Genomic DNA, 24,965 nt, shown 5'->3' with positions numbered 1-24,965 from the left:
ATTTTCAAAGGGTAAGGCTCGAAAGACATGTCCTACACCTTTCATTTAGCCTATGTAATGATGTGCAACTTTCAGAATTCAATTTGGATAAGTTTATGAGGTACCCATTTTGAGGGGTGAGCTGAAAGTGCAATTTAGGCACAAATGCAGATTTTATGGAGTAGCCTACTTTGAGCGATTATATCTTTTTCCCTGTTGATCTTCATGAAGAAATTCAAAGTGGATTGGATTCTATGCATAAATGTGAATTAGCCTGCAAAATTTCAAGTCCTAACGAATGAATTTTCTCAGCTTTCAAAGCCAAATCCATTTGCAGTTTGTGTGGTTTGACTAGTCCCTATTTCGACAGCTAGTTGGAGCCCTGTTTCGCACAAGTGTAAAATTTGCCTCAGTGGGTGTCATGCAAAAATTTTTCTTTTGGGTTAATGTCACTATAAATGATGAGCTACGTTTCACGTTTCAGGCTCCTACCAATCCGTTTAGTCAGTTTACAAAAGGGTTAATTTAGCTATCATTTTCAGTCTTCCGTACTTTCAGTGCTATATCAGTTAATGTAGCCTTTTTTGTGAGCGTACCATTTGCATCCTGTCAGTCTTTTGGTCAAACCAAGAATTCAAAGTTTTAATATGTACTTCAAGGTAGCTGTGTTTCAAATTTGAGGGCCTACGGAGGTCGTTTGATATTTTTGAGAAAGGCATCATGTGTTGCCAGAACATTGACTTCATCAGGTCCGCAGTGTCGACAAAGCCAGTTTGCCATTTTCGCCAATTAATATCTCTTTGCTCGGGACTCGTCTTGAAAAACCGTTTGGTAGAGTTCATCCTTGTATATCATAGTACACACCTGTCAGATGGCGTGGCCCAAAAAGGTGTTTTGACCACTTTGAAAATTACGTCTTCGCAATTAAATGCGAAAATGTGGCATAGTCGCCTAAAGGTTGCGAAATTCAGTTTCATGATCCAAAAATGATGCTGATCATCTCCAGAGGTATGTTTGAGGTCCGTGAAGCATTTCAAAGATCAGTTGTATGAAAACAAAAAAAAATTTAGTCGGACCCACTTTGGGGCCCGACTTGGCTCGACTGCAATTCGTCAATGGGATGGTGAGAGATGATTTTAGTGTACTTGTTGTTTATGGATTCATGAGTGTGTGTCTTGCACTCTAGTCTCAAACCTCAGATAATTCAGATGGAATGCTGAATTGACCAATATATTATTAAGTAAGAACGCTGAAGCTCTGAAGAAGTCTTATGACTATTAAAAGTTGTTTGTGATGACAAGTTCTGGAAAGAGCAGCATAGGTTTCCAATGATTTTTCTTGTGAGAATAGTGGTTATTAACTATGCTAAAAGTTGTCAGACATTGCTACAACAAATTTAAGTATTCCAATGGCAATTGTAAGCATGGTACTCCTCCCTCACGTGGTCTCCTTCTGGTAGCAACAACAGCAAATTAAAAATTAAAGGCAAATAACATGGTTTTTAGAAGGCCAATCAAACACTTCCAAGCAAATGTAATTGTCTTATGCCTGGCAAACAAAGGGAAAATGTTGGAGGAGAAGCAAACAGAAAAACTTTTAATACAAATGCAATCTGTTGTAATATTCCAAATTGCATTGGTTGGTATAAAGCCCAGGCAATCCCTCCCCCCACGTATGGTATTGGAGCAGCAAATATAAACTTTCAAGCATTTTCAATTAGCATGTTTAATGCAAATTTTTCCCTCTCTGTGGTCTCTCCTTGTTGTGCGTAGTATGGCATTTGGAGCAGCCACAGGAAAACTTAAGACCAAAGTGAAGGAGGTGCTTGGTCTGCGTGGGTGCTAGGCACTAAAAAAACCTTCAAATAAACCTTTTGGCAGGTGCAATTCTAGTGATGTCCTTTGCCATGGTGATTAAAAGGAGTTAAAAAATCCTCCAGCGAATGCAAAGATAGTGTCCATGCCTCCTCCCTTCTGTGCATAGTATTGGGAGGGATTTAGAACTTTAAACAAGTGCATTTAGCAACAGGTGTGTCACCAAAATCCCTCTGCATCGCAAACCTGTTGAGAATGGTAGTGAAGGGTTTTAAAAAAATTAAAAAAAGTTTCAGCAATGAAATTAGCCTTCCATGTTGTGGCGTGCTTGGAAAGGGTGCTTGAAACCTTCAAGTAAATGCAATTGGTATGCCAAATTCTCCCTGCAGATGAAACAATGGTGAATAGAGCACATAAAATCGCCATTAAAGCTCAGGTAAAGCTTCAAAAAAAGAAGTTTCAGGCAAAACCGTTTATCCCACATTCGCTAGGAAATGGTCTATTTTGGTGTTTATATGCAAAATCACACACATCTAATATGCCAAAGCCTCTAGGCTTTTGACGGACGGTGCTTATGGGTGCCCAAGGTGGGCCCACGCGCGGGCATGGATCCCAAGGTGATGGAGGAGGTAACTGAGCAACGACCAGGTGGACCCCATGTAGGCACGCTTCCCAAGGCAAACAGACAAATTTTGCAAAGAAGGGCCGGCTTAACCAGTGAGTAGGTTGTAGAGGATCCGATGAAGCGCGTGATTTCGGAGCCCGAAGATGCTCGCCAATTAAACCCTGCAAAACAGCGAAAAGAGGTAAAGATTGTGCATGTTTCGAGAGATCGGATGATCCGCACTACTTCGCAAAGGAAAGTTGCTCGCCAGTTAAGGTCCGCGAAATAGCGAAAAGCACATGCGAAAATTGAGATGGTTAAAGACCTTGTAAGTTTGAAAGATCCAACGGTGCACATGGTTTCGTGAGGCGAAGATGCACGAAATATACCATCTGTGAAATGGCGAAAGCCAGGTGGTGATGATGTGGTAGGTCCAGTTGGTCATCCAGTAGGTGGGCCCCAGTGAGGTGGTGATGACATGGCGTAGAGGTGGCGCTGAGGTGGCCGACAAGCAAGCGGACACATGGCAGAGTGATGAGGTGTCATCCCAGGTGGTGTCCAGTCAACCCCATCAGCCAATCAGAGGCTACCATGTGGCAAGGCGTCAGGCCAAATGGGAGCAAAAATTAAAATTAAAATCATGTCTATTATATAGTGCAAACTATATCAAAAATTCAAAAATTTAAATGATGTGCACACATAAAATGATTAATTCGCTCAGGGTCTCATTTTTGCTCAAAATATGAAGTGTTATATATCGTCGGAAAGCTCTCAGAATGAGGAATCCGGTCATGTAGTTAATTTTGACAAATGTGGGATGTTTCGAGAGAAGTTTCCATGGGAGTGAAATTCAGTTAGAGAGGAGATACTTGGCAATTTCAGTTGCAGATTTGATTTTCTTCCCTCCTCTTTTTATTCTCAATTCTTCTCATTTGTAAGGGTTCCAGAAATTTGGAGAATGGCTCCATATTTTTAGGGCTTCCAATTCCGAGTTCTTTTCAAAATTGTACAGGGCAATGTCCTTTCCCAGAGAATAGAGTTTGATTCTTGTTGTAGATGTTTTGCTGCAGGTTCTTGTGTATGTAAGGCATGCACAAATTCACACAGAATTTGTCTCTGAATGTATATCTCTTTGTTATAAATTGAAGCCTCAAGGAGGCTAAAGTTTGTCAATTTCAAGGAAATTGTTGTGGTTGTTTGCAGGCATTCTTCAAGGAAGAATTTAAATTTTGTAATAGATCATAGATAATGGGATATATATTTTCAGATCTGATGATTTTGTGAGTGAGCTAAGTAATGCAATTTTGTAAGGCATTAATGCAAGGATATTTAATGATGAAGGTGGATTTGCAGTACATGCTTTCATTTACAGTTTGATACATGACTCTGTTGCCCTTGGATAAGGCACTGGTCTTGCAAGTTTGGGGATGTTTTCAGATCAAACATTTTAAAAGAAAATCTATTTCCCTTTATGTTTAGGGGTTAATGTTCTATCCTTCCAAAGCTCTATTTCACCTATTATTTGTATAAGATCCAGCCCATCTGTACGTGTTACCTAATTTGGTGAGCTTGTGGAATGGTTTGTCTACTCATTGTTGATGCAGTCTTATGTTTGTGATTGTTGTATTCAATGCATCAAAAGGGTGTCCCCCCCTAGGTCTCACCGAACCTGAAGTGCAAGAGGATCATTAGGATCCTATGTTATGTTGTCCAAGCCCTGAAGTGTTTCATTGATTGAGATTGGCTATCTCATAGAAAGATTTGCAGGTGTTCTTGGGTTATCACTTTTGGTGAACAACAGGGACCATGGCAAACCATGGCGCCCAGAAAGGACCATGGCACCCAGAGGGAACCATGCACCCAGAAAGGACCATGGTGCCCAGAGGGAACCATGGTGCTCCCTTGGGACCATGGCTCCCTAAGAGGACTAGGGCGCCCTAGGACGCCTAGGTGTCCAAAGGGTGGGCCCCGACCTGGACTAGGAAATGACATCATCACTTCTGAAAACTATGAAAACATGACAAAGTCAAATGTAGTCAACAGAAAGTCAACCCACCTTGTCGAGCGGTCGGTTGATGAGTATAGACTGGCGCAGTATCTCCATCTATGTAGGTCACTCAGGTCGGCGTGAAGGCATGATGGTTTGTATGTAGGCTCCTTTATAATGAATAGTGCCAAAAAACTAGAAAGTGACAAATGAAGGTGTCACTTTCATATTTATGTGTTATGCACTTTTTTATTTTATGTTTTTATGTTTTTAAGTTATAAACCCTAATTTCTGCACTTTTTCTTCAATTTATCAAATCTTGAGCTAGGAAGCTCTGATTCTTGCACCATCGGTGGTGTTGGAATCGTGAGTCCACCCTCTCACTCTGCATTAGTTCTATAATGCGCTTGGATGAGTAATCAAGTCTTGTTGTGAACTTGCTTCATCATAATCTTTATCACAATTCGTTGTGGAAAACATGATACCATGTTTCACCTCACAAATAAGCAAGTCAAAATAGGGGGGAATATAGCTACCCACAATTTTCATCACCTTCCTTAGTAAGCATTAGGTGATTTTATGATCTAACATGTGGTTTTGTAGGGTGTGGTTCCTAACTATGTACTGCAGATACCGCTGGAGGCTTCGTTTGACAACTTATGGATATATCCTTTTTCAAATGATGTTTACTTTTCTGTACTTTAGCTTGCATATGCACATAGTGTCATATGACTACTAAAGTGGGGGATAAATATAATATCGTAAATTATACACCCTTGCTAGGGTGGTACAATTTCACACTTAGGTTAGCACCTGCCTTAGTGTGTTTTGCATCTTGCATTTCTCATTCCCCTTTAAGCATTTAATTAATTAATTTAATTAAAACTAAGGTCATGTCTCATCACTTTACACATTACAAAGTTGGGCCCTTTACCCTAAGTGTGCCTCTTTTCATTTTATTCCTCCAATGAATCATTTAATCATGAACCCTAAATATGTCTTATTTTGATAGTTTAGGCTTGATTTCGCATATCAAAACATCTCGAAATCAGCTATAACTTTGGGATGTGCTCTAATATCATCATATCTAACAACCCCAAAAATTTGATGAAAAGTTGGTCGGACCGTGGCAGGAATGCACATGGTCTATGACTTTTTTCCTGAAATTTCAGGGGCGAAATCCTATGATATGATAATGCTTAACCCCAAAATATCAGCAGGAAATTCAAATCCTAGGTCGGCCTAAACATGAAATTAATATCTAGGGTTTCATACTTAAGAGATCTCTTTCTTCATTTGAAGGGGTCTTCTTCTAAGAATCTAAGCAGGTTTTTAGAGTATTAGAGTCTTCTTTGCAATGAAAGGGTAGATCTTTGAAGTCTTCAACAACATTAAACATTCATCCATCAAACATTCATCAAGCATCATTTTATCAATTGGGGGCTTTTGAAGATGTAGAAGAACAATAGGAGATCATCGACTGACGACTAGTTTGTACCTCTCCCTAGAGGCTGGGTATGGTTTCATGTTGTTTTCATGCCTTTTCATAAGCTTAATTTTGATTCATATGCATGCTTTAGATCAATTTTGCATTGTGGTTTAGAGCATTTACTTTATCAATTATAAGCAATTAGGGTTTACTCTTTAGGGTTGCTCTAGGTTGTTTACTTTCAATCTTAGGATCTTGCATATACACAAGGTTCTTGCGCACACATTTTCAGTACATTATCAGCTATTTGTGGAGGTGGAAATCACCAACATGGGGGTTTGACTAAGGCAAAACCCTATATATCCACCCCAAACCTTCCCTTTTCATTTGCAGGTGCAGAAGCAAGAATCTGGAAGCAGTTACAGATCTGGAATAGGCATCAACACCACCTAGAAGTCTCAGAAGTCCAGAAATCTATCAAGGACAGGGGCATGGCACCCTGGTCCTACCCAGGATAGTGGTGTGGCACCCTGGTCCTACCCAGGATAGTGGCGTGGCACCATGGTCCTGTCCTCTGTTAGCAGGACTTGGCAGAACAACACCTTGCAGATCAAAAAATCCCTCCTGTCAGTTGCAAATCCAGAATTACAGAATCAGGATAGTGGCATGGCACCTTGGTCCTGAACATTTCTATTGGACACAATGGATCACTAAGAGGGGGATCAATTAGTGATTTACACTCTTTTTCTTCAACAAAAAGATATCGGTAATATATAAGACAAAATGAGTACTAACCGGTAACTTAAACAATGCGAGCAGAGTGTGTGAAAGAACTTGCTAAAACATTAACATAACACATGCACAAGAATACATCACACAACACCAGATATATGATGAATAATGATGAACAATGAATACCCAATAGGTACTGAGAGGAGGGTGAATCGATACACACAAAAACTTCTTAAACAACTTAAACTGTAAAGATTGCACTAACTAGCAAACAATATCATCGCTCTAAATCAAGGCACTACCAGGTACACAGTATGACTGTGAAAGACATAAACCGGTAACATCTAGATCATCTCAAAACCTAATATCTCATCTCAACTTCACACAAATGCTTAAGCAAGTAAAACATCAGAAATACAATGACCATTGTATCAGCTTGCATTACCGCTTAACTGAAAACACTAAAACATCACATGAAAAAGCATCACACATAACACACTGATTTTTCATGTGGAAACCCAACTGGTAAAAACCATGGTGGGGATGAATACCCACAAGTTGTTCTTGATCTCTTTTGAAGTTCGCTCTGTTAGGAGCCTAGTTTGGTTAAAGACTTTACAACAGGTTCTGCTAGGAACCGATCCTGCTAGGGGATCACCCGGTTAATGGATGGCTAAATACGTGGTTAGAGGCTAAAACCCTGTTAAAGGTTACCTTGTCAAAGGATTTTAAGAACTCAATAATTTTCAGTCACCCTATTAAAGGATTTACAAAAAATCTTGTTAAAGCTACCCGATAAAGGGATTTTCCAACTGCTGAAATGGTCAGAAGTCAATAGGTAATACACTGATCTGATAATAACACTTAATGCCAAGGCAGATCCACTCTAGTTCCTTTACAACTACAATTACACTTTGGAGTTATCTACTCACTTATCTGGTCTGGCAAGAATCACTTCACATATAATCATTTGCCAACAACTTCAAATGAGAATCATCATCGACCTTATAGACAACAATTAGGTCAGTAGCCAAAACCTAAAACCCTAAGCATCTAGGTTTACAATACAGTCGGTCCAATCTTGACCGTTTAAATGCATTACATAGAGTAAAACAATCTTGAACAAATCTCAAGATGTTCTCCATCATCGTTCTTCACCGCTTTTGGAAGCTGATAATCCATCACACGCTCTCCACCATTTACTAAGATTTTGCACATTCCTGAGGTAGATAGAATCAATCTTCTTCATGCAAGATCCTCAAGGAGATTCTTCATGCACACAAGGCTGACATGGCAACATGATCTAATCTTCATTTCAATGCTAACTCATCACAGGATGTCATCAGTCAAATCACATAGCCTTGGAATGCATCAACCAAAAACCCTGAAGTTGAGACTACCAACCGGTAGTCATATCAAACGAAACCCCAATACAAACTTTCCATATACTGGTTCACATTCCAACATACCGGTTCACCTTTTTGCATATACCGGTTCATACCATCATACTGGTTCACTTCATACCATCATACTGGTTCACTTACCAATTTGCCCACTTTAATATACCGGTACATACTTCAGCATATTGACATCAATGACAACATACAATCCCAACATGTCATCAAACTCTGCACATATGCCAACAATCTCCCCCTTTGGTATTGATGACAATACACAAAGATATCTCTAGATCTTCTTCCATATAATATGTCTTCAATACTGCAGATTTCTTCTCTACTTTACATCTTCTCCCACTTTGACAACAATGCCAAAGTGGAGGCACAAACAACCATGATCTACTATGTTGCTCCCCCTGAGGAGTAGCATCCTTCAACACATCAATCTTGAAAATATTTGACAATGCAATACCTGATTAATGTGGAGCACATACCTTTAGTTCACCTCTTGAAGGGGCAACACCCCTAATTCACCTCTTAAATAGGTAAATGTAGCCTTCGGTAGAGACTTGGTGAAAATATCTGCTAACTGCTCCTTACTAAAAACATGTTTTAATACAACCTCTATGTTATGAACTTTCTCCCTCAAGAAATGATACTTGAGCTCGAATTGCTTGGTTCTAGCATGCAATACCGGATTCTTGGAAATATTAATTGCACTTGTGTTATCACAAAATATGCTCACCGGTTCAAATACAAGGACTTTGAAACCACTTAATATAAGCTTCATCCAAATTGTCTGAGTGCAGTTCATAAATATTGTAACATATTCTACTTTTGCTGTGGACTGAGAGATACAACTATGCTTTTGCTCATCCATGAGACTAGTCTACCACCAAGAAATAATGCACCACCGGTTGTGCTCTTCCAATCATCCACATTACCATCCCAATCGGCATCAGTAAACACTTTGAGATTGAAATCATTACTGTATGGATACCACAATCCATAATCTATAATTTACTTCAGATATCTAAGAATCCGCTTGACTGCTACCAAGTGGATTCTTTTGGACTTTTTCTGAAAATGTGCAACAATTCCCACTGCATGTGCAATGTTCAGTCTTTTGTGTACTACATAGTGCAACTTACCAATCACTGATTGGTATTCCTGCTCATTCACCAACACTGAGTCATCTTCTTTTGACAATTTACAACCGGTCATCATAGGTGTACCAACTAGTTTGTTGTCTTCCATGCCAAAGGTCTTCAACACCTCTTTGACATACTTGGACTGAGTGATAAATGATAACTCAATGATGAATGAATAGTACCAAATGGGTACTCAGAGTGGGGGGGGTGAATCAGTACAGACAAAATACAGACCTAAACTAGTTCAACAACAATTACTCTAAATGACTGGCAAACAGTGACACCGGTTTGAAACAAAGTGCAACCGGTAAAACCTAGAACAACTAAAACAATCATAAACCGGTTACTCACTTAGCTTTCCACTCAACTCAAAACTACACTACCATTTCACCCTTATGTATGAATAGGTAATAAATCATCATATCTTCACAACAGCTAGTTCAACATGTTTTATTGACAGGCATAAAACACAGAACCATCATATGCTTAACAGGCAATAACAAAGCATCACAAGATAAAAGCATCACACATGACACACATATTTTTCACGTGAAAACCCAACTGGGAAAAACCACGGTGGGGATGAATACCCACAAGCTTGTTGTTGAACTCTTTGGAAGTTCGCTCTGTTAGGAGCCTTGTCTTGTTAAAGACAGATACAATAGGTTATGTTAGGAACCAATCCTGTTAGGGATCACCCGGTTAACGGATGGCTACAATACTCGATTAAGGGTTAAACCTTGTTACAGGTTACCTTGTTAGAGGATTTCTAGAACTCAATAGCTAAAGGATTTCTAGAGCTCTCTAGCTTTCCAGATCTCAATAACTTTGAGTTACCCTATTAAGGGATTTATAGCAAGTCAGTTAAGGCTACCCTGTTAGGGGATTTTCCAACTGTTGAGGTGGTTAGAGATCAATAGGTATTACAATAATCTAGTAACAGTGCTCAATGCCAATGCAGATCTTCTTAAGCTCCTCTTCACCTTCTGCACTTACACTCTACAGGTATCACTTCTCTCCTCTGGTCTGGCAAGAATCACGTATCCCTTCTCTTGGATACTCACACACAAATTTTTCCAACAACTTTAGAAAGAAACACAGCATCGACCTTATAGAACAATAGACAGGTCGGTAGCATAAACCCTAAACCCTAGACCTATTAGGTTAAGGAATTCAAACGGTTCAATCCTGACCATTGATCATACAGTATTAAAAGAAATAGATTTTGAATAAATCTCAAGACATTCTCCATCGTTCATTATCCACCAATTTCATGGCGGCTGATAATCCATCACGCGTTTTCACCATTTACAAACTTCGCACATTCTCGAGGTAGATAGGGATAGTCTTCTTCATGCAAGATCCTTCACGTGCACAAGGCTAACGTGGCAGCACGATCTGTTCTTTGTTATATTGCTAACTCATCACACAAAGATCACTGATTGAGTCACACAGGCTTGAGGTACTCCAACCGGAAATCTTGAAGTGGAAACTACCTACCAACTGGTAGTCATACAATGCTTCCATGTGTCGATTCCCATGACTACATGTCGGTTCACCTTGACATGCTAGTTCATCTTGAACAAATATACCGCTTTACTTTGGCATATATACCGGTTCTCACATATGCCAGTTCTCTCTTCATATCACATATTGACATCAATGACAACATACAATATCATTATATCCTCATACTGGTTCACATAATGCCAACAATCACCCCCTTTGGCATTGATGGCAATATACAAAGATATCTCTCCGCTTCACATCTTTTCCCTCAACTTCTGCAAATATCTTCTCCACTTCACATCTTCTCCCCCTTTGACAACAATGCCAAAGTGGAGGCACAAGCTTCCTTATTCCATTATGTTGCTCCCCCTAAGGAGTAGCATCCTTCAACACATCAAACCAAAATAAATTTTACTATGCAATACCGGACTAATGTGGAACAAATACTTTTAATTTACCTCCTCAAGGGGCAGTACCCCCAATTCACCTCTTAAATACACAAATGTAGTCTTTGGGAGAGACTTGGTGAATATGTCTGCTAACTACTCCTTACTAGACACATGCTCCTGTGCAATCTCTTTATTTTGAACCTTTTCCCTCAAGAAATGATACTTAAGCTCAAAATGCTTGGTTCTAGAATGTAAAACCGGATTCTTGGAGATATTAATTGCACTAGTATTCTCACAAAATATACTTACTGGTTTTGATACAGGAACTTTGAAGCCTTTCAATACATGCTTCATCCAAATTGCCTGAGTGCAGTTCATGAAGGTTGCAACATACTCCACTTCCACTGTAGACTAAGAGATACAACTTTTCTTCTTACTCATCCATGAGACTAGTCTACCACCAAGGAAGAATGCACCACCGGTTGTGCTCTTCCGGTCATCTACATTACTAGCCCAATCAGCATCTGTGAACACTTTCAAGTTGAAGTCCTTGCTATATGGATACCACAAACCATAGTCAATAGTTCACTTCAGATACCTAAGAATCTACTTGACTACAACCAAGTGGGATTCTCTTGGACTTTTCTGGAACCTTGCAGTAATGCCAACTGCATGTGCAATATCCGGTCTGCTATGCATTACATAATGCAATTTACCAATCATTGATCGGTATTCCTTCTCATCAACCAATGCTGAGTCATCGTCTTTGGATAGTTTACAACCGGTCACCATCGGTGTACCAACCTGTTTGCTATCGTCCATGCCAAAGGTCTTCAACACCTCTTTGACATACTTGGACTGAGTGATAAAGATTCCATCCTTCATCTACTAGATCTGCAGTCCAATGAAGAACTTAATCTCCCCTATGAGTGACATCTCAAACTCTTTCTTCATCTCATCTGCAAACTCATGACTCATCTTGTCATCTCCACCAAAGATAATGTCATCAACAAATACCTCATAGATCAGGATCTGATCTCCTTCAGACTTCAAGTAGATATTGCTATCTTCACTTGTTCTCTCAAATCCAATCTTCATAAGATGGGAATGTAGGTGCTCATATCATGCCCTAGGTGCTTGCTTTAGACCATATAAGGATTTATGTAGCCTACATACCATGTCACTGTCTTCAGATAGGGCAAACCCATCTGGTTGCTCAATATACACCTCCTCTTCAAGTACACCATTTAGGAATGTTGATTTTACATCCATTTGATATACTTTGAAGCCTTTAAAAGCTGCATATGCAAGAAGCATACAAACTCCTTCCAATCTAGCTACAAGATCAAAGGTTTCTCCATAGTCTTCTCCTTCTTCTTGGGCATATCCTTTGCATACCAGTCTGTCTTTGTTTCTAATCACTGTGCCATCCTCATTCAGCTTATTTCTGAAGACCCATTTGGTACCAATGACATTTTTGTGCTCCAGTCTGGGTATCAAGGACCATGTACCATATTTCTCTATCTGGTCAAGTTCCTCTTCCATTGCCTTGATCTAGTCTTCATCCTTATGTGCCTCTTTGAATGTTTTAGGCTCAAATTCAGAGATTATACATGAGTTTTCTCTGACTTTTCTTCTTGTAAGGATTCTTGCATCCTTATCTCCTATGATCTGCTTAGGATCATGATTCAGCTTGACATACCAAGGAATAGTCTTGACTGGTTCTTCTTGCATTTCCTCTTCATCCTCATCTTCATTAGTATCAGCATTCACCGATGCAGGAACACTATTACTGGTACTTGGTTGACTGACAACTGGTTCCCAGAAGGTTGCAACGAGTTCATTTACATCTTTCTCACTATCAGTTTCCTCAATTTTCTCAGAGGATTCATCAACTCTTACATTGATACTTTCCATAATTCTCTGAGTCCTATTGTTGTAACACTTGAGAGCTTTACTCTTGGTGGAATATCCTAGGAATATTCCCTCATCACATTTAGCTTCAAATTTGCCCTGATGTTCACTCCTCTTGATGTAACATTTGCTATCGAATACCCTAAAGTAGCTAACCACAGGTGTCTTACCGGTCCAATACTCATAAGGAGTTTTATCTTTACCTTTCTTGATGAGTACCTGATTCATTGTGTAGACTATAGTGCTTACCGCTTCTCTCCAAAAGGTGTGAGCTACCTTTCCTTGAATCAACATGGTTCTAGCTGCTTCAACCACATTCCGGTTATTCCTCTCTACTAGGCCATTCTGTTGTGGAGTCCAGGGGGTAGACAGTTGCCTCTTGATGCCAAATTCTTCACAATACTTGTTGAATTCACTAGAAGTGAATTCCCCTCCTTGATCAGTTCTGAAGCACTTGATCCTTTTACCGCTTTCCTTCTCCACTAATGCTCTGAAAGCTTTGAGCTTCACAAAGGCTTCAGACTTGTCTTTCAAGAATTTTACCCACATCATTATTGAGCAGTCATCAATGAGAATCATGAAGTACCTATCACCCTGCACACTTCTAGTTTTCATAGGACCACACAAATCAGTATGCACAAGATCAAGCAAGTTGTCAGCAGTAAAATATTTACCTTTAAAGGTTGAGGAAGACATTTTCCCCAATTGACATTCTCTGTACAAGGTATTATCCAGTTTGCTTAGCACCGACAACCCTCTAACTGCCTTGATCTTACTAGCCTTCACAATGTTATCAAAGTTTACATGGCAGAGTCTCCTATGCCATATCCAACTATCATCAAACTTAGCCATAAGACATATACTTATATTTGCATTTAGATGAAATAGGTTACCTTTGGTCTGCATGCCAATGGCCACGAATTCACCATCTTTTTCTTTGATTCTGCAAACTCCATTCTTGAATTCCAGAGTGAGGCCACTGTCATTTAGCTGGGCAACACTCAGAAAGTTGTGTCTGAGACCATCAACCCAGTACACATTGTCAGCACTACTCTTTCCATTCAGAGAGATGGACCCTCTGCCTTTGACCATGCATGGTGCATCATTGCCAAAGCGAACCACACCACCATCATACTCCTCCAAGGATAGAAACTTGCTCTGATCACCAGTCATATGGTGAGAACAGCCACTATCAATGATCCACTCATTGGAATTATCAAACAGGGAGACAAGAGACTTCTTGTCTGACACATCTTCTTTGATAACAACAAACACAATATCTTCATTTTCTTCATCCTCTGATTCTTCATCTGTGACACCTTCATCAACTGCCACAAAATATTTTCTTATGTTTCCTCCTTTGAATTTCTTGAACCTTTCCGGTTTGTCCTTGTTATCGCCTTTTGGAAAATTTATAGCAATATGTCCTATCCGGTTACAAGAAAAACATTTCAAAGGTAGCTTACCTTTGTATTTACCGGTTCCTTTAGGAAGCTTCCTAGCAAGGAGAGCTTCAAATGCCATCAGAATCTCCTCATCATCCATTTCTTTGCTCTGTCTAGGTTCACCACTAGTGCTAGCTTCTTTTCCTTTTCTGGATGGTATAGCAGAGGCTTTAAAAGCTGATTCAATCTTTTGAACACTGCCATCAAAACTATTTAGCTCATAGGTTGTCAACTTGGCTATGATGGAGTCCAAGGATACCTTAGTCTTGTCTATTGATCTCAACTCCTGAATAGCGGCAACCCTTATTGCATAGACTGGCAATAGAGATCTCAGGACTTTTCTTACCACAGTGGAGTCTTCTATTTTACCACCTGCACTCTTGATATCTCCAACAACAGTTTTGATTCTAATACCATATTATTGAATGGTTTCACCTTCAACCATTCGCATGTCTTCAAACTTTCCTCTAAGGCTTTCTTCCTTAGCTTGTTTTACATGCTTATCACCTCCATAGATATTTTCAAGAGCATCCCATACATCTTTGGGATTTACCTTATCTTGGACATCAATGAACTCAATATCAGATAAACTACTGATTAGGGCTTCCATGACTTTCCCATTCTCCTGTATCTCTCTCTTTTGATCATCAGTGAGAGTACTGGTAGGGACAACATAGGGATTCTCAACATAGCTCCAGTGTTGAGTACCCATGCTTCTGATGAATATCTTCATTTTGCCTTTCCATATACTGAAGTTTTCCTTGTTAAACTTTGGACCTTCCCTCTTCATCATTACAACAGGATCTTTCCATCAAGCGGTTAAGCTTACAACATAGAGGACATAGAGGATGCTCTGATATCAATTGATAACTCAATGATGAACGAATAGTGCCAAACCGGTACTGAGAGGGGGGGGGTGAATCAGTATAGACAAAATACGGACCTAAACCGGTTCAACAACAATTACTCCAAATGACTGGCAAACAGTGACACCGGTTTGAAACAGAGTGCAACCGGTAAAACCCAGAACAACTAAAATAATCATAAACCGATTACTCACTTAGCTTTCCACTCAGCTCAAAACTACAATACCATTTCACCCATATGTATGAACAGGTAATCTATCATCATATCTTCACAACAACTAGTTCAACATGTTTTATTAACAGGCATAAAACACAGAACCATCATATGCTTAACAGGCAATAACAAAGCATCACAAGATAAAAGCATCACACATGACACACATATTTTTCACGTGGAAACCCAACTGGGAAAAACCATGGTGAGGATGAATACCCACAAGCTTGTTGTTGAACTCTTTGGAAGTCCGCTCTGTTAGGAGCCTTTTCCTGTTAAAGATAGATACAATAGGTTCTGTCAGGAACCGATCCTGTTAGGGATCACCTGGTTAAGGGATGGCTACAATACCTGGTTAAGGGTTAAACCTTGTTACAGGTTACCTTGTTAGAGGATTTCCAGAACTCAATAGCTAAAGGATTTCTAGAGCTCTCTAGCTTTCCAGATCTCAATAACTTTGAGTTACCCTATTAAGGGATTTATAGCAAGTCGGTTAAGGCTACCCTGTTAGGGGATTTTCCAACTGTTGAGGTGGTTAGAGATCAATAGGTATTACAATTATCTAGTAGTAGCACTCAATGCCAATGCAGATCCGCTTAAGCTCTCTTCACCTTCTGCACTTACACTCTACAGGTATCACTTCTCTCCTCTAGTCTGGCAAGAATCATGTATCCCTTCTCTTGGATACTCACACACAACTTTTGCCAACAACTTTAGAAAGAAACACAACGTCAACCTTATAGGACAACAGACAGGTCGGTAGCATAAACCCTAAACCCTAGACCTATTAGGTTAAGCAATTCAAATGGTTCAATCCTGACCGTTGATCATACAGTATTAAAAGCAACAGATTTTGAATAAATCTCAAGACATTCTCCATCATTCATTATCCACCGATTTCATGGTGACTGATAATCCATCACACATTTTCACCATTTACAAACTTCGCACATTCCCAAGGTAGATAGGGATAGTCTTCTTCATGCAAGATCCTTCACATGCACAAGGCTGAGGTGGCAACATGATCTGTTCTTTGTTATACTGCTAACTCATCACACAAAGATCACTGATTGAGTCACACAGGCTTGAGGTACTCCAACCAAAAATCCTGAAGTGGAAACTACCTACCAACCCGTAGTCATACAATGCTTCCATGTGTCGGTTCCCATGACTACATGTCGGTTCACCTTGACATGCCGGTTCATCTTGAACAAATATACCGCTTTACTTTGGCATATATACTGGTTCACACATATGTCAGTTCTCTCTTCATATCACATATTGACATCAATGACAACATACAATATCATTATGTCCTCATACCTGTTCACATAATGCCAATCATTCACCAACAGTGAGTCATCTTCTTTTGACAATTTACAACCGGTCATCATAAGTGTACCAACCGGTTTGTTGTCTTCCATGCCAAAGGTCTTCAACACCTCTTTGACATACTTTGATTGAGTGATAAAGATACCATCTTTCATTTGTTTAACCTGTAGTCCAATGAAGAACTTAATCTCTCCGATTAGTGACATCTCAAATTCCTTCTTCATCTCATCTGCAAATGCATGGCTCATCTTGTCATTTCCACCAAAAATTATGTCATCAACAAACACTTCATAGATCAGAATTTGATCTCCTTCAGTATTCAGATAGATATTGCTATCTTCACTTGTTCTTTCAAATCCAATCTTCACAAGATGGGAGTGTAAACGTTCATACCATGCTCTAGGTGCTTGCTTCAATCCATACAAGGCTTTATGTAGCCTACACACCATATCACTGTCTTTTGATAGGGCAAACCCATTTGGTTGCTCTATATACACTTCCTCTTCAAGTATTACATTCAAGAATGCAGATTTCACATCCATCTGATACACTTTGAATCCCTTGAAGGCTGCATATGCAAGAAGCATTTGAACTCCTTCCAATCTAGCTAATGGAGCAAAGGTTTCTCCATAGTCTTCTCCTTCTTCTTGAGCATATCCCTTACATACCAATCTTGCTTTGTTTCTTATCACTATGTCATATTCATTCAACTTGTTTCTAAAAACCCATTTGGTGCCAATAAAATTTTTATGCTCAGGTCTGGGTACCAAAGACCATGTACCATTCTTTTCTATCTAGTCAAGTTCCTCTTCCATAGCCTTAATCCAGTCTTCATCTTTGTGTGCCTCTTTAAATGTTTTGGGCTCAAATTCAGAAATCATGCAAGAATTTTCTCCGACCTTTCTTCTTGGAAGAATTCTTGCATCCTTATCTCCTATGATCTACTTTGGATCATGATGCAGCTTTACATACCTAGGAATGATCTTAACGGGTTCCTCTTTCTTTTCCTCTTCATCCTCATCTTCATCAGCATCTACAGGTGTAGGAGCATTGTTACTTGTACTTGGTTGTTTTGTAACCGGTTCCCAGAAGGTTACAACCGGTTCATCTACCGCTCGCTCACTATCAGTTTCCTTGGGTTTCTCAGAGGTTTCATCAACTCTAACATTGATACTTTCAACAATTCTCTGAGTTCTATTGTTAAAACACTTGAGAGCTTTGCTCTTGGTGGAATACCCTAGGAATATTCCCTCATCACATTTTGCATCAAACTTGCTCTGGTATTCACTTCTCTTGATATAACACTTGCTACCAAACACTCTAAAGTAGCTTACTACTGGAGTCTTACCAGTCCAATAATCATAAGGAGTTTTATCCTTACCTTTCTTGATGAGTACCCGGTTCATAGTGTAGACTACAGTGCTCACCTCTTCTCTCCAAAAAGTGTGAGCAACCCTCCCTTGAATTAGCATCATTCTGGTAGCTTCAACTATAGTCCAGTTGTTCCTTTCTGCTAGGCCATTTTGCTATGGAGTCTGGGGGGCAGACAGTTGCCTCTTGATGTCATTCTCTTCATAGTACTTATTGAATTCTATAGAAGTGAACTCTCCTCCTTGGTCGGTTCTAAGGCATTTGATTCTCTTACCACTTTCCTTTTCAACTAGTGCTCTGAAAGCTTTAAACTTTCCAAAAGTTTCAAACTTGTATTTCAAGAATGTGACCCACATCATTCTTGAGCAATCATCAGTAAGAATCATAAAGTACCTATCTCCTTGAACACTCCTAGTTTTCATAGGACCACACAAATCAATATGCACAAGATCAAGTAAATTATCTGCTGTGAAAGATTTACCTTTCAAGGTTGAGGAAGATATTTTCCCCAGTTGACATTCTCTACACAAAGGATTCTATGGTTTGTTCAGCACAAGCAATCCTCTAAATGCCTTGATCTTACTAGCCTTCACAATATTATCAAAATTCACATGGCAGAGTCTCCTATGCCATATCCAAGTGTCATCAAACTTAGCCATTAGACATTGACTGATATTTGTATTTAACTGAAATAAGTTGCCTTTGGTCTGCATACTGGTGGCCATCAGTTCACCACTCTTTCCTTTTATTTTGCACACTCCATCTTTGAATTCTAGAGTGAGTCCTTTATCATTCAGCTGAGCAACACTCAAAAGGTTATGCCTGAGAACTTCTACCCAATACACATTATCAACACTACTTTTTCTATTTAGAGAGATGGACCCTTTGCCTTTTACCATACATGGTGCATCATTACCGAATCGGACTACACCTCCATCATACTCTTCCAGAGACAAAAACTTTCTCCGGTCACCAGTCATGTGGTGAGAACATCCACTATCAATAATTCATTCATTAGAATTATCAAAGTGAGAGACAAGAGCCTTCTTGTCTGTTACATCTTCCTTAATGGCTACAAATACTATGTCTTTGCTTTCTTTATCTTCTGATTCATCATCAGTGACACCTTCATTGACTGCAACAAGACAATTTCTCCTATTTCCTCCTTTGAACTTTTTAAACTTCTCTGGTTTGTCCTTATTATCACTGTTGGGACAGTTGATAGCAATGTGTCCTATACTATTACAAGAAAAACATTTCAAAGGGATCTTACCTCTGTATTTTCCAGATCCCTTAGGAAGTCTCTTCACGCACACAAGGCTGACGTGGAAACATGATCTAATATTCATTTCAATGCTAACTCATCACAGGATGTCGTCGGTCGAATCACACAGACTTGGAATGCATCAACCAGAAACCCTGAAGATGAGACTACCAACCAGTAGTCATATCAAATGAAACCCCAATACAAACTTTCCATATACCGGTTCACCTTTTCGCATATACCGGTTCATACCATCATACTGGTTCACTTCATACCATCATACTGGTTCACTTACCAGTTTGCTTACTTCAATATACCAGTTCATACTTCAGCATATTGACATCAATGACAACATACAATCCCAGCATGTCATCAAACTTTGCACATATGCCAACAATATATAGGAGGAAAACCCAATGTGGAAAAAACCTCAGTGAGAATAGTTGTTGGAGATCTTCCGCTCCGATCCAGGCTCATAATGAATTTTTTATTATAATATTTAGGGCAGCAACCCTTGCACAATTTATAGGCTAAAACCTAAAGGAGCTACAACCCCTGCACTAAGCTACAACCTAGTGAAAACAATATAAAACTTAGATATACAAATGAAATGACTGTTGCAAATGAAGTTTTCCACCCTTTAAATATTCTCCTCTGTCGGTTTCAGCCTTACCGGTCTGTATACTCTCCACTTACTCTGCAACTTGACTTAGCTGATCACTTTTCTCAATCTCTTCTCACAATGACTTCCTTCTCTCAACTCACACTTAATCACTCTTAATCAGGCACAACTTATTCTGGTTTGTCACCTTTGTGTTCAATGTACTCTCCATCGGTTGTTCCTTATACCAGTTTACTCTGCTTCTCCTTATCGGTCAATACTTCACTCTTAAACACTTGAAGTGTTTATCTCTTTGGCTCTTAGCAATTTCACACTTGTCTTCAGACTACAGCAGCAAAAACAGCAGTCTCAAGTCATCATATTTAAACTTGAGCTTTACCGCCAAGAATCAATTCAAACTTGGAGCGGTTAGGGTTTCCTTCACCCAACAAAATCTACATGAGTTCTGATCCAATCTATCTTGGATCGATCACTTGTACCCGAGGAATGCATCTGTACACTTTTTCCATTATCCAATGCATACTTGCTAAAGATAGCAATCTTGTACATGATTTTCTACCTTGAAATCTGTCGACTCATAAAAATCTCAGTTGTTTCCTTCTCAAGATCTTCTTGCAGTTTGATTTCTTTGCTTTAATCCAAGTGCCAACTACTCCCTGATCTTTCTCTCTCATTCTTCATTCCTCGAGCCGCATCAGTTAGTTACCATCCTGTGATTTTTGGTTGTTTCATTAATGTCGACTAGCTGTTTCAACAACCATGTTGATGGAGGCTTCACTGACCTCTGCATGTTTGCCACCTCAACTCCACATGGTATCACAATGGTCATACACTCAGCTCATAGACACAAGGTCGGTTTACACTTGAAAATTCAATAAACTCATACCGGTACAAACCTTTACCAATGAGACCTTCTCCTTTTTCTAACTGGTAGTGCACACTACACTGATAATACATCTTCACCTCCGATGGTTTGTGATTACTTTAACATTCTACGTCTTCATCATAAACAAGTAGCCAAAATTGAGAATGGTTTATGTTCTACCAGTTATCACTCAACATGCTCATACACGCATACATCCCACCTCATACCGGTGAAGTCACTGATAGTCTCAACAACTACTTGTCCTTCACCATACTAGTACACTCTTCTTCATACCGGATGACATACCTCTACCGGTAGCCTGCCTACAATACCGGTTGACATCAATGACAACTCAATGCAAAAAATCTCCCCATTTGGCATTGATGTCAACATCTTCTTTTCCAGTTTCTCTCCCCCTTTGACAACAATGGCAAAGGGAACCTTAGTCTGACACCAATAATCTCTCCCTTGACTGCATCCAATTAAGACACACTCTCCCCCTATGTCCATAATTCATGATTCAAGAGTCATAAGATTGTAGAACTGGTTGACTCTCCCTGAATCATGCAAGCTCCTATGCATTCAAGTGTTTCTAGATGGTGGGACAACTCCTATATTTTGTCTCAAATGCTCAAATGGGCCCAAAGGAAGTGGCTTGGTAAATATGTTAGCAATCTGCTCATCAGTGGGAACATACTCTACTATGACCTCCTTGTCTGTTACCTTCTCCCTCAAGAAGTGATACTTGATTGCAATGTGTTTTGTTCTTGAGTGCATTATTGGATTCTTGGAGATGTTGATTGAACTTTATTTATCACACCAGATTGGAATGGGTTTCGGTATCTCCACCTGTATATCTTTCAATATCTTCTTCATCCATAAAATTTGTGAACAACATGTAGCAACTGCTATGTACTCTGTCTCAGTAGTAGATAGTGACACTGAATCTTTCTTCTTACTGTGTCATGATACTAACTGGTCTCCTAAGTAGAAAGCACTTCCACTTGTCCTTTTCCAGTCATAAATACTTCCTACCCAATCTGCATCAGTACCTGCAAAGAGAAGTCTCCTTTCTTTGGCTACCATAGACCATAGCTGATAGTTCCTTGCAGATACCTGAAGATTATTTTGACTCCATTTAAGTGAGATTGTTGAGGAGCAGCTTGGAATATTGCTACCATGGAAACAACTTGTACAATATCTAGTCTAGATGTTGTTAAATACAACAAACTACTGATCATAGACCTATACAGTGTTTTCTCAACTTCCAGTTATTCATCTAGTTTGCTCAACTTACAACCGGTAACCATGGGAGTACGTACCAATTTGTTGTCCTCCATTTGAATTTTCTTTAGCATGTCTTTCGCATACTTGGTTTGGGAGATGAAAATTCCTTTCTCCTTCTGTGAGATCTACAAACCAAGAAAATAGGACAACTCACCCAGCATGGACATCTCAAACTCTATCTTCATCTGATCTCCAAATTCTTGCATATGATGTCCGTGTCTCCACCAAAGATAATATCATCCACATATACAACAACTATAATCATGTGATATCCATTTACCTTGACATACAAGTTACTGTCTACATTCCCTTTCTGGAATCCTTGCTCCTTCAAGTATTTGTCTAATCGGGAATACCATGCTTTGGGAGCCTGCTTCAAACCTTATAGGGCTTTCTTCAACTGACATATAAAACTCTCATCTTCATGCAAAAAGTACCCTTTTGGTTGTTCCATATATACCTCTTCTTCAATATTGCCATTGAGAAAAGCAGATTTCACATCCATTAGATATACTTTATATCCCTTGTAGGTTGAGAAAGATAAAAACATTCTTATTCCCTCTAACCTAGCAATTGGTGCAAAGGTTTCTTCAAAATCAATACCTTCCACTTGAGCATACCCTTTGCAAACTAACCTTGCTTTGTGTCGGACTATCTTACCTTCTTCATTCATCTTGTTCCGATAGACCCATTTGGTACCTATGACATTCTTGTTTGTTGTTCTAGTAACAAGTTCCCAAGTCCGATTTTTCTCAATTTGTCTCAATTCTTCATCCATGGCATCTACCTACTTTTCACTTTTGCTAGCATCATCAAAAATTTTGGGCTCTACTTCACTCATGAGATAGAAATGTACCAGCTCACCTTCCTGGGATAATCTCCTTCTGGTCTTCACACCTTCATTCCTATCTCCTATGATATGTTCTTCTGGATGATTCTTCTATACATACCGGTTGGGGATCTTCTTTGGTGTATCTTCTACCAATCCATTGTCAAATTGTTCTTCATTTTCAACATCTGAATCATCAATATAAGGTGTCGGTGCAGATTGTACTCTATGTGAGTCTTCATCTATTCTAACATTTACACTCTCAACCACCCTTCCAGCCTCTTGTTGTAGCATTTATAGAATTTACTATTGGTTGAAGAAGATTCCTTCATCACTTTGGGAATCAAAACTTCCTAATCCATCAACATCTCTCTTGATGAAGCACTTACTTCCAAACACTCTGAAGTGCTTGAGTGATGATTTCCTTTCATTTCATAACTCATAAGGAGTCATTCTACTATTCACTCTTTAACTATACTCGGTTTAAAGTGTAGACAGCAGTATGAACTGCTTCCTTCCAGTATATATCCAGTATGTTGGCCTCATTCAACATATTCCTATTCATCTCCTTCACTGTCTTGTTTTTCCTTTCTACCACCCCATTTTGCTGAGGTGCCCTTGCAGCTGAATACTGTCTTTGAATTCCATGTTTCTCATAGTAGTCAGCAAATTCATTGGAGGAAAATTCTCCACCTCGGTCAAATATTAAGCATTTTAACCGGTGTCCACTTTCATTTTCCACCATCTTCCTAAAAATTTTGAATCTCTCAAATGCTTGTGACTTGTCATGCAGGAAGGTTACCCACATCATTCTTGAGTAATCATCTATGAACAACATGAAATACCTTTCTCTGCCCAATTCTCTTGTCCTTGTTTGCCTACATAAGTCTGTATGTATCAACTCCAAGGGTCTTGAGGTGTTATATTCTTTTTCTTTAAAGCTCACCTTTTCTTGCTTACCTCTGACACATTCATCATAGAATGTGCTTACCGGTTTTATGATCTAAGGTATGTTTCTCACATATCGGTTCTTGCTTATCTTAACCAGATTGTCAAAATTCACATGGCCTAGTCTCCGGTGCCACAACCAACTTTCATCAACCTGTCCCATCATGCATTTGGACTCATAGCATTCCTTCATATTATAGACATTTCCCTCAGTTCTCTTTCCTTCTACTACTACTTGACCGATACTCTATTTTCTTATCTGACAACTGGTAGATTCAAATGAGAACTTGTAACCTTTTTCATACATCTTACTTACACTTAGCAAGTTATGCTTCAAACCTTCCACATAATACACATCATGAGCCTTGTGCTTTCCATCAATATTCAGTGTACCCCGACCTTTGATCTTGATGGAGGAGTTGTCACCAAACCGGACTGAACCACCATTCAAATCATCAAGCTTGATGAACTTTTTCTTATCTTCGGTCATGTGATTTGAGCAACCACTATCAACTACCCATAAAATTTGTCTTTCAGCATGTAGAGCAGTCTGTACAATCAGGTTGGACTCTGTCTTCTTTTTCTCCTTTTCTACCCAAACTAGTTTCTCTTCTTTCTTTTCCTCTTTAGTCACTTTGTGTTCCGGTTTTGTTTCCAACTTCTCATCCAGTACAATTCTCCTTTTCTTGTCAGTTCTCAGTTGACAATACCTTTCTATGTGACCAAACTTTTGACACTTATAGAATTTGACATTAGCACTATAAGACATACTCAATCCATTCTTGTAGGACATTTGCATATTACTCCTACATTCATAACTCTTGTAACCAATCTCATTACAATTATAACATATGACATGTGTACTTTGTAATGCATCAAATGAGTTTCTAATCTCAAAATTAGGGTTAACATTCATTTTCCTACAATATGCCACTCTTTGACCAAACTTATAACACCAGTGACAATAACCATGAAAATTTGGAACATATTAGTTAGGTTGTCTCAAACATACACACG

Source organism: Cryptomeria japonica, chromosome 3, assembly GCF_030272615.1.
Source record: "Cryptomeria japonica chromosome 3, Sugi_1.0, whole genome shotgun sequence".
Lineage (NCBI taxonomy): Eukaryota > Viridiplantae > Streptophyta > Pinopsida > Cupressales > Cupressaceae > Cryptomeria > Cryptomeria japonica.
Note: the sequence above shows the minus strand (reverse complement) of the source record.